The 13,461-nt window shown below is 42.3% G+C and overlaps 1 pseudogene; it reads left to right on the plus strand.

Moving 5' to 3' along the window:
- The first annotated feature begins 259 nt into the window (after positions 1–259).
- Positions 260–577, plus strand: LOC149473119 (small ribosomal subunit protein mS34 pseudogene; annotated as a pseudogene).
- Positions 578–13,461: the final 12,884 nt, after the last annotated feature.

Genomic DNA, 13,461 nt, shown 5'->3' on the forward strand with positions numbered 1-13,461 from the left:
ATCGGGCCAAATATCCAATAAAAATTGGAAGATGCCAAAATACCGCTCGACATTTGGCCCGTGTGTAGTAGGCTTGACATCCAAATCTAAATGTCTTTGTATGCTAGAGAATTGTAGAATGAACAGTACCCTTCACTAAAACACATTCACTCAATTATTTGGAGTGGGGTCCTTGTAGCTTTAGCCATATAGCGTATTTCTCATCCAGGATCATAAGCAGAGCCTATCTTAGGTAGAGTGACTTGATGATCTTATATTGATGGTCATCTTCTTCATTCACCCAGGTAAAACCGTGCCTGAAGAGCAGGAGATCAGCAAAGTCATGTACCATGACTGGCGTCTTATACCACGGCATGAAGAAGAGAACTTCAAGCAATTTATCCCTCTGCCGGAGCCAGAACCTGTCCGCTATGTGCCATACCCACCACTACTGAGGGCTATTGCTCTGGCTCAGTTGCAGAAAGAAGGAAAGCCTTTAACAGAGCCCATGCTGGACATTGGGAGATTACGGGAATCTGATCATGAGCTCCAAAAGGAGCTTAAAGTGAGGAGAGCCAAAACAGGGACACCAGTGTGATAAGGCCATGGACTTCTGCTAATTCCTAGAAACATGGATTCATGTACAGTTTATTGTCAGCAGCGTGACCTTCAAACCAAAATGGCAACAAAGTGCCATGGTAATTGGGGTTGTGGGCTCTGCTCTTTGTTGAGGGTTGTTTTCAGTTATAGACCATACTGAGTAAAGACTACACAACACCTTCCGTAATTGAAAATTGTCATTTTTACTCAATGACACCATAAGTAACTGTTGGACTTTCCTATTTGATGTTTACTGGGCTGTAATAAAACTTTATATAAAATCACACCATTATGTGCTACTGAGAATTTAAAGGCATTCCATATATGCAGTGCTCAGCATAAATGAGTACACCCCTTTTGAAAAGTAAGATTTTATTCAACATCTCAACACAAGAACAATTTCCAAAATGTTGGCAAAACTGAGTTTTATGTAACATTTGTTTTGCTCATTACATGAAAGTAAGGTTAATAGTATAACGTAGATTACAAAATCTTCAGTTTTACTCCAATTAGTTGATGCAAAAATGAATACACCCCACAACAAAAACTACTATATCTAGTATTTTGTATGACCTCCATGATTTGTAAGGACAGCACCAAGTCTTCTAAGCTTGGAATGAACAAGTTGGCAACATTGCAACATCTACATTTTTCCATTCTTCGAGAACAACCTCTTAGAGCCTGGATGCTGGATGGAAAGTGATGCTCAACTTGTCTTTTAAGATTTCCCCATAGGTGTTCGATTGGGTTCAGATCAGGAGACATACTTGGCCACTGAATCACTTTCACCTTGTTCTTCAGAAATGCAACAGTGGCCTTAGATGTGTGTTTTGGATCATTGTCATGTTGGAAAAGTGCACAACTTCTCTTTCAATACAGAGCAGTACATCAGTGAATTCATGATACCATGAATTAAATTCAGCTCCCCGACACCAGCAGCACTCATGCGGCAGCACAGAAGGACATTGCCACCACTATGTTTCACTGTAGGCACCATGCATTTTTCTTTGTACTCCTCACCTTTGCAACACCGTACAGTTTTGAAGCCATCAGTTCCAAAAACATTTATCTTGGTCTCATCACTCCAGAGTACAGAGTCCCAGTAGTCTTCTTTTTGAGTATGCTCCCTGGCAAATTCTAGGCAGGATTTTTTGTGCATGGGAGAGGTTTCCTATGTGGATGACACCCATGCATGCCATTCCTATGCATGCCATTGCAGTATACGCCATATTGCGTCATAGGAAACAATTGCCCCAGTTTTTGCTTTCTATTTTAGACAACTGCAATGAACTTGCATGGAGATTTTCTTTAACCCCTCTCATCAGAAGACGCTCTTGTCGAGGTGTCAACTTCCGTGGACAGCCTGGAAGTCTCTGTGAGATGGTTGCAGTTCCATATTTTTTAAATTTTTGTATCACTTTTGATACAGAATTCTGACTGATAAGTAAAGTGTTGCTGATCTTCTTGTAGCCTTCACCTTTCTTGTGTAAAGAAATTATTTTCTTTCTCAGGCCTTGTGACATTTCTCTTCCATGTGGTGCCATTGCTGACAGCATGAAATGGGAGGGGTTTTCTTTGTTAAGTAATGCCCTTTTATAATCAACTGCTGTACACCTGTTTAATGAATATTTAGACTCACCTGTAGTTGAATTCTTGTTAATTAGGATTTTATTGTCTAAAACTTAGCTTTGCGTCTAAGACTTTCATTGAGGTGTATTCATTTTTGCAATATGGTCTTGAATGAATTTGTTAGGAAAAATATTTTCTTGAATATTACTGAATAAGTTTAAACTAGGTGGAAACTGAACCCACATCAGAGGGAAGCAACTCTGCCCATGGTATCGCAGGACACTAGCACATCGAGGGGAGGGGATATATGAGCCGTGGAATATAGTGTGGCCCCTCTCGGAAGCCACGTAGGCCGTGAACCTCCAGCTCTACGGATGGGGGTCAAACAGAACCCGATTCCCCGCTCCAGGCAGCGGAGCAGGTCTACAGGGATCCCCAATGTCGGCAGGATCCCATTATCCCCAGGATGGAGACAGATGCTGTAAGGTGCTTTTTATGGTGGTATTTATTCACCACTGAGTTTTTTTTTGCTAAATAAACAAAAAAACACAAACTTTTGAAAAAAAAACCACGCATTTTTCTTTGTTTCTGTTATAAAATGTTTTAAATAAATAACCTTTTTTCACAAATTCAGGTCAAAATGTATTCTGCTACATTTCTTTAGTGAAAATAACCCAAATTATTGTATATTATTAGTCTGTAGGAAAGTTATAGAGTCCACAAACCATGGTATATACAGTGGGGATCGAAAGTTTGGGCACCCCAGCTAAATATTTGTATTAATGTGCATAAAGAAGCCAAGGAAAGATGGAAAAATCTCCAAAAGGCATCAAATTACAGATTAGACATTCTTATAATATGTCAACAAAAGTTAGATTTTATTTCCATCATTTACACTTTCAAAATAACAGAAAACAAAAAAATGGCATCTGCAAAAGTTTGGGCACCCTGCAGAGTTAATATCTTGTACTGCCCCCTTTGGCAAGTATCACAGCTTGTAAACGCTTTTTGTAGCTGAAAGGAATTGACTCTCGTTCCTCTCGAGCCACTGACCCCCGTCAGTCCCTGGCCTTGATCAGTGTCTGTCCTCAGGCCCGGAGCCCCCTCTGAGGCACAGGAAATGCACACAGACACAAGGTGGTATCTCAGAAGGAACTGAATTTATTCTTCCGTGTTTAAACTTATATATGAAACTTAAAACAATGCATGGAAATAGAAGAACCAATCAATTGTCAGATATGCATAAACCAATCAGAATATTACATACGTCAGTCATGCCCAATCATTTGGCATTTATGTAAATTATTATTAAGTGCGTCAAACATGAAATTTTGCTCAGTATAGAAAGTAGACAATTTCCCTATTTAACATTGGCTATAATTATTAATAATCTTGCAACAGGATATATCCAACCGCAGACTTTCAGTCTTGTGCTAGCTAAAAGAAAAAGGGAAGTTACACCTGAAGGGAAAAGAGGAACCTTAGGCTCTTATCGAAAGTAAAAAACAGTCTTAAAACACAAATTCATCTTTAAGTACTGACTAAGTTTTAAAATGGATACTTATCTTAAAATGGCAGAGCTTAGGCTAAGAGACAAAATGGCGGTATGGTAATGCTGAGAGGCTGATTCCTTCAAACCCCCTCTTAGGTCACGCACGTGACCTTACACCTTTTTTACAGGTTGGTACCTGGGGCCCTTAGTAGGTCCTTTATCAAGATACTGATTCCACATGGTTCTAGTAATGGTGGCGTCAATAAGTTTCTGCATTAAACCTCGGATGCAGGGGATACAATAGCAACCACACAGAGTTAATACTGCAGCAGCCATTACTATGGAAATCAGCATAGTTTTCATCAGGGTTCCCCATTTACCAAACCAATTTTCAAATAAACCAGCTAGTGGATTTTCTACTCCTGAGTTTTCAGCCAATTCTTCAGACAACATTTGGAGACCTTGAAGGGCTCTAGTAATGCTTCCATCAGGAGCGGTGTTATTGGGGATAAAAGTACAGCAGTAGGAACCAAACATTTTACATACCCCTCCTTTCTCAGCTAATAACATATCAAGAGCAATGCGGTTTTGCCAAGCAGTAAGGGATGTTGCATCAAGTTGGGCAGAGACCCCCTTTAGAGCATCTCTAGTATAGTTAACAAACCTTTGTTGATTATAATAAATGTAAATAATCCAATCCACATTTTTGTTAGGCTGTACCCATATAGCAATAGAGGCAAACCCTGCAGCAATCTGGTCCTGAGCTTTAAATTCATCAGGGACTCCTCTTGGTACACCTATAGCATCTATGTAAACTCTATTGTCAAAGGAACCACTGGGTGCATTTCTTTTATACCGTCTAGATCTGGATTTTTCCAAGATGGGCAAGCTTCTTATCCCATCTTCTACTTTGATCATAAGAAAGGCATGAGAAGATGGGTCAGAGCGCAGCTTCCCTTCCATCTGCTGGGGAGTCTGGCTCTGAGTCTCATATCTCCACACAGCCACCACACATCTGACAGTTGCTGCCGGTGGTCCTGAAACCATTCCTTCCGGTAGCCTTCTGCGGAGGTGCGGTTGGTCTTAATACAGTAATTAGGTGGAAATGTACCTAAATCTTTACCCTTAGCATCATCATGTTCAAAGCAGGTGAAATTTCCTGGTACCGGTTTAGAGGCCAAAGGTAAATTTCGTAATCCGGTAACAGGGAACTTCTTAACAAAATCAGAACATTCCTTCTCAGTGATGTTATCTTTATACATTCTAATTAGGCAGGACATATTAGTTTCTTCTTCTAACAAAGGAACTGTGGCAAGTAGGGGGCGGGGATTGGCACATGAAACACAGTCTCCCTGTCCCTTGCTCTTAGTGGTCCATCTCACCCATTCAATCCATTCATTTTTGTCAGAGTAACCAGTTTCAATGCTTAATCTGTCTTCTGATTGCATCACTACTCCTGTCACCTCATTATCCAGTCGATCCCTAACTTTGGGGAATGAATTGTCTATGGTATTGACATGGACTCTTGGGGAGGGTTTTACCTGTAATATGAGGTTGGCCCAGGGGTCTGTTCCTGACACAGTTATTCCCAACCTATATTCCCCACTATCTCTGACCTGTGGGTTCCTTATTGTGAAAATTATATTCCCTTGGCCTTTTGCTATAGAGATTCTTTGATAGGTGCCTATGTCCTCTAGGGGAATTCTAGCTGATTGGGTCTCCCATTTATGAGGGTCTGTTGTCCACCATATATTCTCCCAGTAACCACAGGGCTTATTCCTCCCACACATGTACACATTATAAGGTCCAATATCATAAGTAACTTTAGTCGGGTCAAACACCTGGTTTTTAGTCAGAGTAAACACTATGGTCTGATTTACATCCTCAGTAGTCAAGACTGGTGTTTCCTGTAACCCCCATCCCTTATCTTGTATTGACATTCTTCTCATCCTTCTCTTAGTGCGGGTTAGACCTCGTTTCTTTCTGACACTAGAATGTTGTGTACTATGGTTTTGTGTGTGCACTGGTTCTGCATTATCTGGGTCATTAGCTTGGATGGGGGTATTACATATACTCTTAATCACTCCATAATCATCTGGGTGATAAATACAGTTAGTTATTGTCCATACTGGGAGGAACACAGTCAGGGTTGCTAGTATGAGGAAGCAAAATGTCTGCCCAGAGTTCTGTGAGAGCATCAGAAAGGTCATCTTCTTCAAAGACTTTTACACCGGCTTCACTTCCTTTTTCTTCTTCTCTATCTGTGTCTTTGTCTTGCTTCTTAGGGGCTTGGTTCACCCTTTTTACACGACTGGCATGGATCCAGGCCTTGGAATCCTCAGTCAGGACAGCGGTCCTGGTGACAGCGATCACAGAAGTAGGGGGCCCAAAGGGATACTCTTGCTTCCGATTCCTATGGAGGGCTTGTATCACCACACGGTCCCCGACTTGGAAAGAGTGAGTTGGTTCCTGTGAAGAAAGAGGAAAGGTGCGAGCAACATTTCTTTCAACCTTGTCCAAAGTTTCAATACGTTTTCTCACATATTCCTCCTGAATCAGTTTCCAAATCCCCTCTTTCTACCATGAGTGGCTGTCTGGCCCAGGGAGTGGGACATTCCTGACATACCTTGGCCACAAATGCTGGACCGTTGTCAGAATTAATCTGGAGTGGACATCCCCACCTGGGAATAATTTCCCGTGTGAGGATCCTCACTACAGTTTGGGCATCTTCTTTTGTGGTTACAAAGTTTTCTACCCAGCGGCTAAACATGTCCACAATTACCAAAAGATATTCTTGTCTTTTTTGCTACCTTTGGCATGTGTGTAAAGTCTACTTGTAGGTGGGTAAAAGGTGTTGATGGGTATGTCAGGTGTTCATGTCTTGCCTTGTGACTTGTGAGGATTGTTTGGGTTATTCCTTATGCATGTAATGCATCTAGACACATAAGATTTTACCAAAGAGGGAAGGCCAGGAATGAAAAAATCATTATCCAGCAGTTCACATGTAACCTGCCATCCCCTGTGACCTACTCCATGATACTGTGAGATGAACAGAGGTGCACTAGCCTTTGGAATGCATGGTCTCCCCTCTGTGACACAAAGTCCAGTTTATGGATCTTTGGTCACACCAGCTGCATTCCACTGCTTAATATCTTCTGAGGTAGCATATGTCTGTAAATCCTGCAATGTTTGATCCAACAGTGGCATTTCAGGGGTGAGCATTGGCATCTGGATCATGGCAGGCTGGGTAAGGGCCGCCTCTTTTGCTACTTTGTCAGCTAGAGCATTTCCCTTTGCAATATCAGTTTGTTCATTTGTGTGTGCCCTACAGTGTAGGATAGCAAGGGATCTTGGCAGTTGTATGGCTTTGAGTAAAGCCTTCACCAGAGATGAATGTGAGATGGATTTTCCTCTCTTTTCCCAAATTATTCCAAAATCGTGGCACACGCCAAACGCATATCTGGAATCTGTGTAAATATTTACATCCTGTCCCTCAAAAAGCTGACATGCTCTTGTAAGGGCTATCAGCTCAGCGGCCTGAGCTGACTGGTATGGGATGGGTTTTGCTTCAAGTACTTTATCTGGCAACTGCACCACCGCATATCCTGCATGGTAAACAGTATCAGTGGGTCTCGAGCAAGAGCCATCTACAAAAACATTCTGTGCCTCTGGAAGAGCCACAGAAGACATATCCTGTCTTGGGGAGGTGTCCTGATGAATCAATTCCAGGCAATCATGCTGTGGAACAACTTCATCCTGCTCTCCCTTTAAGCCTAATAAGGCATTCAAAATTGGAGCTGGACCTGAAGTGGGAGAGGTATATTTTATTCTCAACTTAGGGTTTGACAACAGTATAACCTCATATCCACTAAGTCTCTGGGCTGACATGTGTTGGGTATGTATATTCTTGAGTAGAATAGACACATTGTGGGTGGTATGTAAGGTGGTCTCATGTCCCAGAGTGAGTGACGTAGCCATTTGGACCACCATAGCGCATGATGCTAGTGCTCTGAGACACGCAGGCATGCCTTGGACCTGTACTGGAACCATTTTTGAGAAAAAAGCAACAGGGCGGAGTTTTCCTCCATGCTCCTGGGCCAGGATCCCTGCCATAGTTTTACAATTTTCCCTAGCATACAGATGAAACATTTGATCATATGCGGGCAGACCAAGACCAGGGGCTATTACCATAGCATTTTTCAGATACACAAAAGCATTGCACATATCATCTGACCATTTCACAAGATCTGACATTTCTGAACCTGTGGCTTGTCTCAAAATGTTGTCATAGTAGGAACAGTCAGGTATCCATTGGCGGCAGTAACCAATCATACCAAGAAAGGTGAGCATGTCTTTCTTGGTCAATGGGCGGGGCAGACCCATAAGAGCCGCAGCTCTTTTGTGGCTGACTTTCCTTTCACCTTTTGTGAGAACAAAACCAAGGTATTCAACAGTTTTCTGACACCATTGTAGCTTTTTCTTAGACACTTTATGACCACATTCATATAACCAGTTCATGAGATCTACACTATCCCCCTGGCTGGCTGCCCGATTAACACTACAGAGAAGCAAATCATCTGCGTATTGAACCAAAACTGAACCATGGCGAGGAGTCCATGGCTTTAAGGTAGCCTGGAGGACGACAGAGTAGACCACAGGCAAATCTACATACCCTTGCGGTAACTTACACCAAGCAAGGGTCTTTCTCCTGTAATGAAACGCAAAAATTGGGCGTGTCTCCTTGGCAACAGGGATTGAAAAAAATGCATTTGTCAGATCAATCACTGTGAAAAACTCAGCATCAGCTGGGATGGAGGAAATGAGTGTTGGTACATCAGGCACTATTGGGGCAATGGGAATCACAAGATCATTAATGGCCCTCAGGTCCTGCACAAATCTGTAAGAGCCGTCCGGCTTCTTAACTGGATTTATTGGGCTGTTGTATGGTGAAATCACCTCTTCAAGAACTCCTTCCTTGAGAAAGTGTTCCACCATGGGCGTTATTCCTTCCTCCTTTTCTTTTGACAAAGGGTATTGTTTGTGAAACACAGGTTGAGCCCATGGTTTCAGTGTGGCCTTATATGGAGTGCAGGAAATGGATCCCACATCCAAGGCACTTTTTGCCCAAACTTTGTCATTAATTATTCCAGCAGGAAATGAGGGGTCTTCTTTAGTAATCATTGTCATGGCAGGGATGATTGGCATTTTGGCAGAGTGAGCCACAATACCACCTCTCTTTGTGGATTTCAAGTTGATGTTCAACTCTCCCAGGAGGTCTCTCCCTAACAAATTAACTGTACAATTGGGTATGATTCTGAATGAGTGATCTAGCAGAGTGATTCCCTGTATGGGGTCAAAAATTGGAAGAGGCGGTGTTTTATAAGTCTTGGTCAGTATCCCATTTATTCCCATGGAAGGTTCAGCATTCATTACCTCTCCCTTATAATAATCCTCACTCAGACTCGAACGAGTGGCCCCGGAGTCCAACAAAAATGGGATTAATTTGCCCTGTATATGTAAGGATACAAGGGGTTGTTCCTTATAAGAATGAGAGACAAGCGGGAATGCTGGGATACCACCTTCTGGGCACCTTCATTTATTTTGTGATTGTGTCTGCCAAGAGATAGGAAACCTCACATTCTGCTGTGGGAGGTCCCTTTGTGGTTGGCCTGGGGAGGGGCTATGCTGGGCGTGGTCCTGAGTTTCATATGGACATTGATTTCTCCAATGATCCTCAGCCCCACAGTTGAAACAACCCGTGTCCCGTCCCCTATTATTCCTCCCTCTTCCCCTAAACCGGCCTCTGCCTCGGTTATTGAAACCCCCCCTTCTCTTGTACGGCGGGTTTGTGTGGGGAAAAGGATCTTCCTGAAAATGAGTGGCCACCGCCTTGGGTATCTCTAGACATCCGGCAGCATCTTTCTCAGTCAATTTTAATTGAAATTGTTCTCTGGTACAAGTGGGCCATTCAGAAATCATCTGTTTTACAGTTAACATGACACTGGGTTTTAGATTGGACAGGAAAGTCTGAATCAGTAGACTATGCATGGTGTCTTGCAATGTCAATCCTGCCTCTTGTGTCCATGTCTCATTAAATCTTTTCCAAAAATCTAACACAGTTTCTCCTGACTTTTGCTTGCAGGCTACTGCGGTAGGGAGGGAGGATCTAGATTGGAAAGCTCATTCCATTTCTTCTGAGACCTCTCTCCACATATTGTCCCTATCATCTTCTGTGTTTAATTTATAATTTGTGGCAGTAATGTTGCCTGCTTCTAAGATGGATATGGTCCCAACATTACCCCAATTCCAAGGGGATGTTTGTCCCAATATTCCATCGAGGATAAGGCGCATATCCTCTTGTGTGTAATTTCTACCTTTACATGCTTTCTTCAAATAGCTCACAGTAGCCGTTGAAGAAACAGTGGGTCTTGGACAATGTTTGACAATCCTATTTATGTCTTCTATCTCAATGGATCTTTAATAGATTGTCTCCTATTGTCATGAAGGGCATCTGTTGTGTATTGGAATCAATACCATATTGGGTATTATGGCGTGTGTGTGATGGACTTAGCATGTCCACTATACCTAGACTATTAGCTGCTCTGAACAGCAGAGAGCCTGAACTAGCGGAATCATCAACAAGTGAGTCATCTGCTTCAGTAGTTGAAGAAACAGCTATTCCCCCTGTCACTCCCTGTGTGGTAGGAATTTGAACCACACCCTGGGAGTGCGCGGGAGTTTGAACTGTACTAGGCTGTGTGGTACAAATGTAAACAGCACTAGGTATTTGAGGGGTCTGTGGAAGTGTTGGTGCTGGAGGTGCAGTGGGGTGCTGGACTGCATAATGTCTGGCTAAAAAATCAATATCTTCTTAGAGATGGATAAAGTTTTGTGGGCTGTGGGACAGGTGGGACATATGGGGGAGGGAATGGCATGAGAGGGTGTGTGGGTCTGTCTATTTCTGACTCTAATGCATGTCTTTTAGTGGCATCTACATTTCTAGCTTTGGCTTTATTTTGTTTCCCAGTTTGTCTATGAAACCAGAGAGGGGCAAATTCTAACCAATTTTGTCCTCCTCTGGCCATATATTTCTGATCCCACGCAGGATCTCCCTCATACCATGGAAAAGCCTGTTTATCCCCCAGACAGAGACCCCTAATCATATCCATATGAAAAGTATCATTACTCCCATCACGGGGAAACGGGTCAACACTTCCCATGAATTCACTCCAGTCTGCTAATTTATCCACCCAGGGGTTAACTAGATAGTAATCTGTCCCACAGATACGGGCTACATAATCTTTACATATCTCACCAACATTTGGGGGGGGGAGTTTATCCTTACTTCGACCACTTCCCATTTTTTACACTTACAAAGGTCTGTGTTACAAATCTGTCCTATAGGCTGTCCCAAAAGACAGGGGTCAACTTCCAAATGACAATTTACTTTATAAAAATGTCTGGACTTAAGATATTGATTGGGTCTTTCTCTAGTGGTTGACCAAAAGTGGAGATTATAACCTGGATATACAATACTTCTAATAATATCCTGACTCTGACTACCTCCCACTTTTTCTAACAATAAGCCTACAACACAATTTGAACAAGACATTTACATAGGCACCCAACTCAGTGTTGCCACGCAATCACCCCATCCAGATCATCAACCAATAAGGTTTAGCTGAAGGGGTGGGGCATGTCACACTGAAATTGACAATACCTTCAGTAACCGCTGGTCCATACACTTACCACCTGGACACTTGTGTCACACAAACAAATTATCTTATACTTCTATGCGATAGGAAGAAAAGCAAAGAGTTGCAGGACAGAACTGATCAACCCCGGACTTTTTCTGGTTTCTTCTCAAAGAAACTCTTTTCAGTCCCTTCTCTTAAGAGACTTGCAGTTCCCAAAACTGCTCCGGTCTTTCCAGAGTGCTTCCCACAGCACTCTGCGCCTGGCCACTGGCGTCTTATGACGTGAGGTCCAGTGCTACAATAGGGCATGAAATTTTTATCAGAGCCTTAACGGCAAGAGACTTATTTGGCAGAATGACAAAAAATCTTACTTACCGAAGGGTGATTATCTCATCCCGGACACGAGCCCCCAATTGAAAGGAATTGACTGTCGTTCCTCTCGAGCCACTGACCCCCGTCAGTCCCTGGCCTTGATCAGTGTCTGTCCTCAGGCCTGGAGCCCCCTCTGAGACACAGGAAATGCACACAGACACAAGGTGGTATCTCAGAAGGAACTGAATTTATTCTTCCGTGTTTAAACTTATATATGAAACTTAAAACAATGCATGGAAATAGAAGAACCAATCAATTGTCAGATATGCATAAACCAATCAGAATATTACATACGTCAGTCATGCCCAATCATTTGGCATTTATGTAAATTATTATTAAGTGCGTCAAACATGACCTTTTGTTCAGTATAGAAAGTAGACAATTTCCCTATTTAACATTGGCTATAATTATTAATAATCTTGCAACAGGATATATCCAACCGCAGACTTTCAGTCTTGTGCTAGCTAAAAGAAAAAGGGAAGTTATACCTGAAGGGAAAAGAGGAACCTTAGGCTCTTATCGAAAGTAAAAAACAGTCTTAAAACACAAATTCATCTTTAAGTACTAAGTTTTAAAATGGATACTTATCTTAAAATGGCAGAGCTTAGGCTAAGAGACAAAATGGCGGTATGGTAATGCTGAAAGGCTGATTCCTTCAGTAGCCAGCCAAGAGTCTTTCAATTCTTGTTTGAGGTATCTTTGCCCATTCTTCCTTACAAAAGTCTTCCAGTTCTTTGAGATTTCTGGGCTGTCTGTCACGCACTGCTCTTTTAAGGTCTATCCATAGATTTTCAATTATGTTGAGGTCAGGAGATTGTGAAGGCCATGGCAAAACCTTCCGTTTACGCCTCTTGATGTAATCCCCCATGGATTTTGAGGTGTGTTTAGGATCATTATCCATTTGTAGAAGCCATCCTCTCTTTAACTTCAGCTTTTTCACAGATGGCATCAAGTTACCATCCAAAATTTGCTGAAATTTTATTGAATCCATTTTTCCTTCTACTCGTGAGATGTTCCCTGTGCCACTGGCTGCAACACAACCCCAAAGCATGATTGATCCAACCCCATGCTTAACAGTTGGACAGAGGTTCTTTTCATTAAATTCTGTGCCCCTTCTTCTCCAAACGTACCTTTGCTCATTCCGGCCAAAAAGTTCAATTTTAACCTCATCGGTCCACAGAACTTGTTTCCAAAATGCATCAGGCTTGTCTATATGTTCATTTGCAAAGTTCAAACGATGATTTTTGTGGTGAGGACGTAGAAGAGGTTTTCTTCTGATGACTCTTCCATGAAGACCATATTTGTACAAGTATCTCTTTATAGTGGAATAGTGTACCACAGCTCCAGTGTCTGCCAGATCTTTCTGGAGGGATTGTGCAGTCAAACGTGGGTTTTGAATTGTTTTTCTCACAATCCTGTGAGCTGTTCTGTCTGATATTTTTCTTGGTCTTCCAGATGTTGCTTTAACTTCCACTGTTCCTGATGATTGCCATTTCTTAATTACATTTCGAACAGAGGATATTGACATCTGAAAATGCTTTGCTATCTTCTTATAGCTTTCTCCAGCTTTGTGAGCGTCAACGATTTTCAGTTTCAGTTTTCTAGACAACTGCTTAGAAGAACCCATGGTGCTGATTGTTGGGGCAAGGTCAGATGAGTCTGGGCATTTAAAACCTTTGAGCTTGACATCACCTGGTCTTCCCAGACGATGATTGAGAACAATCCATGACAATGGCAGGTCTCAGATTTGCA

Source organism: Staurois parvus, unplaced genomic scaffold (assembly GCF_062004578.1).
Source record: "Staurois parvus isolate SC_StPar_1 unplaced genomic scaffold, SC_StPar_1.0 ptg000018l, whole genome shotgun sequence".
Classification (NCBI taxonomy): Eukaryota; Metazoa; Chordata; class Amphibia; order Anura; family Ranidae; genus Staurois; species Staurois parvus.